Raw genomic sequence first — 3963 nt, 5'->3', positions numbered from 1 at the left:
TAGAACGATAGTTTTGTGTATTGACCTTGTAAACTCATATTCAGTGACCAGCTTAACTCACATATCTGTCCTAGGATTTTAAAAATAAATTCCTGGGAATTTTTTATGTTGGAAATTGTGTCATCTGCAAATAGGGACAATTTATTTCTCCCTTTCCACTCCATACATCTTTTATTTCTTTCTCTTGCCCTATTGCAATGGCTAGGACTTCCAGGATGGTGTTCAATAGTAATGGTGGAAGTGGACATTCTTGCCTTTTTCTGCTCATAAGAAACATTCATTCTATCTCCAACAAGTACAACGTTAAAAGTAGATTGTTTGCAGTTGTCCTGTATCAGGTTGAAGAAGTTCTTCTCTATTCCTAGTTTGCAGAGAGTTTTTATCAACAATGGATGTTGAATTTTATCAAATACTACTTCAGGATCAATTGATATGATCATGTGGGCTTTTCTTTTTTAGATTGTTAATACAGTAGACTAAATTGATTAGTTTTCAAATATTGAACCAGCCTCACATTCCTTGGATAAACTCAGTTTTTCTCTGGTGTCACTTTCATTTTATATGTTGCTGGATTCAATTTACTAATATTTTACTGGGACTTTGAGTCTATAATCATGAGACATATTGATCTGTGGGATTTTTTCCTGAATTTCCTTTGCTGGATTTCATATCTGATATAAAATGAACCATGAAATATGTCCTTCTCTTCCATTTTCTGGAAGAAATTGTGTAGAACTGGTGACATGTTTTCTTTAAACATTTGGTATAATTCACCAGTTAAGCTGCTTAAGCATGGAGATTTCTTTTTTTAGAAAGGTTTTTTGTTTTTTACTATGAATTCCATTTACCTAGTTGTTATAAGACTGTTCAGGTTATCTATTCCATCTTGGGTGAGTTTTGCTAGTTTGTGGTTTTCAAGGAATTGCCATTTCATCTAATCAATTGGCTTTGTCAAGTTTTTCATAGTATTAGCTTAGTATCCTTTAAAAGTCTACAGAATCTATAGTGATATCTCCTTTTCCATCCTGATATTAGAAATTTGTGTCTTCTCTTTCTTTTCTTAGTCAGTCTTGCTTGAGTCTTGTCAATTTTATTAATCTTTTCAAAGAACCAGCTGGTGTTTTCATTGACTATACTTATTGTTTCTTTTTAAAATTTCTTTGATTTCTGTTCTTATCATCATTTATTTTCCTCTTTTTTCTAGTTTAAGGTGGAAGCTTAGATTATTTATTTGAGACCTTTCTTATGTCTTTTTTTTTTTTTTTTGCAGGGGAAAACTCACCCTAAGCAAACATCTGTTGCCAATCTTCCTCCTTTTTTCTTCTCCCCTCACCCCCCAAAGCCCCAGTACATAGTTGCATCTAGTTGTAAGCTCTTCTGGTTCCTCTATGTGAGCCACTGCCACAGCATGGCTACTGACAGACAAGTGGTGTGGTTCTGCCCCCAGGAAGCCAACCCAGGCCACTGAAGCAGAATGTGCCAAACTTTAACAACTAGGCCATCAGGGCTGGCTCTCTTCTTTTCTAACATAAGCATTTAAAGTTATAAATTTCCATCTGAGCACTGCCTTAGCTACATTCCACAAATTTTATGTATTTTTATTTTCCTTCAGTTCAAAATATTTTCTAATTTCCCTTGAGATTTCCTATTTGATGCATGGGTTATTTAGACATGCGTTGTTTAACTTCTAAGTGCTTGGAGATTTTCCTATTAACTTTCTGATATCTGTTTCTTGCTTAATATCTTTCTGATAATCTGTGTCTTGCTTAGTACGGTCAGAGAACATACTTGATATTATTACGAATATTTTAAATTTGTTAACTATGTTTTACATTCCACAATATAATGTATCCTGGTGAGTGTTCCATGTGCATGTGGAAGGAATGTGTGTTCTACTGTTGTTTGGCCGAGTGCTCTATAAATGAAAATTAGATTCAGCTCTTTGCTGATGATGTTCAGTTATTCTATACCTTTGCTGATTTTCTTTCTATTCGTTCTTCTATTAATGAAAGAGTTTCTGAGTCTGTGATATAATTGCATATTTGTCTATTTTTCCTTTTACTCCTCTCAGTTTGTGCTTTGTGTAATTTAAAGCCCTGTTATTAGGTGCATACAGATTTAAGATTGTTATGAATTATTGATCATTTGTCCCTTTTATCATTACATAATGATCCTTTTTATCCCTAGTATTATTTTAGCTATGAAATCTATGTCAGCTATTAAAATAGCCACATAGCTTTCTATGGATTAATGTTTTCAGGTATCCTTTTTGATCTTTTTACTTTTAATCTATCTATACCATTATATTGAAATGATTGTTTTGTAGACAACATAAATTTGGTTCATGGTTTGTTTGTTTTTTCTTAATCCATTCTGACCAACTCTGTATTTTCTCTGTTTAGACTATTTGCATTTAATGTAATTATTGATATGTTTGCATTTAGTCTACCATTATATTATTTGGTTTTTGTTCCTCTATCTTTCCTTTCCTAACTTATTTTGGGCTATTTAAATATTTTTGAGTATTCACTTCAATTTATCCATAGTGTTTTTGACTACATCTCTTTGTATAGTTTTTTAGCAACTGCTCTAAGGATTATAACTAGTTATCTTTTCACAGTCTACTTAAAATTAGCATCTCACCAGCTTAAGTAGAATATAGATATAAAACCACCATATGTGTTTCTTTACCCCCCCCCACAATGAAAACCCCAAAAGAAAATGTTCTCTCATTTGCAGTGTGTTGAGTTGTGATTAACTATACATAGCACAAAATTTACCATTTCAACTCTTTTTAAGTGTACAATTCAGTGGCATTAAGTTCATTCACATGATTTTGTAACCTTTATCAATAACCAGAACTTTCTCATCATCCAAAAATAAAACTCCGTACCTGTTAAACCATAACTCCCCTTCCCCCTTCCTTCACTATTCTACTTTCCAGCTCTATGAATTTAACTGCTCTAGTTACCTCATATAAGTGAAATCATGCAATGTTTGTCCTTTTAAGGCTGGCTTATTTCTTTTAGCATAGGTTTTCAAGATTCATCCAGTTGCAACTTCTATCAGTACATCACTACTTTTTATGGTTAAATATTATTCTATTGTGTGAGTATAAGATAATTTGTCTATCCATTCATCAATTGATACACATTTAGGCTGTTTCCACTTTATAGCTATGATGAATAATGCTGCTTTGAATATGTGTGTACAACTTTTTGTGTGGACATATGTTTTCCATTCTATCCAATGTATATCTAAGAGTAGAATTGCTTGGTCATATGGCAACACTATGTATAACTTTTTGAGGAACTGTCACATACTTGCCAACATTTGTTATTGTCTGTCTTTTTTATCATAGCCATAGTACTGTGTGAAGTAGTATCTCACTGTGGTTTTGATTTGCGTTTCCCTAATGACTAATAATGGTGAGTGTTTTTTCATGTGCCTAATGGCCATTGTTCCATCTTCTTTAGAGAAATGTCTATTCAAATCCTTTGCTCATTCTTTAATTGGATTATTTATCTTTTCACTCTTGAGTACTAAGAGTTTTTTGTATATTCTTGATACAAGACCCTTATCAGATATATGATTTGCAAATTCCAAACTTATCCATTTATTTTTTTCTTTTGTTGCTTGAGATATAAGTGTCATATCATAGAATCCCTTGCCAAATCCAAAGTCATGAAGGTTTTAGCCTTATGTTTTCTTCCAAGGGTTTTACAGTTTTTGCTCTTACATTTAGGTCTTTGATTCACTTTGAGTTAAATGTTGTGTATAGTGTTGTATTGTAAGGAATAATTAAGTTACTTAAAATGGGGTTTTTTGATGATCACTCAGGTGTGGACACAAAATCACACCATGGAGAGGTATGCGAAAAAGAAAGAGATTTACTACACTCACAGACCTAGAAGAGGGAGGCATGTGGGAGTAGCTCCAAGGCAGTGGGCTCAACCAAGCAGG

This window comes from Equus quagga, chromosome 3, assembly GCF_021613505.1.
Source record: "Equus quagga isolate Etosha38 chromosome 3, UCLA_HA_Equagga_1.0, whole genome shotgun sequence".
In the NCBI taxonomy this organism is placed as follows: Eukaryota; Metazoa; Chordata; class Mammalia; order Perissodactyla; family Equidae; genus Equus; species Equus quagga.
The sequence above is the reverse complement of the archived record's forward strand: the minus strand, read 5'-3'. Positions refer to the sequence as shown.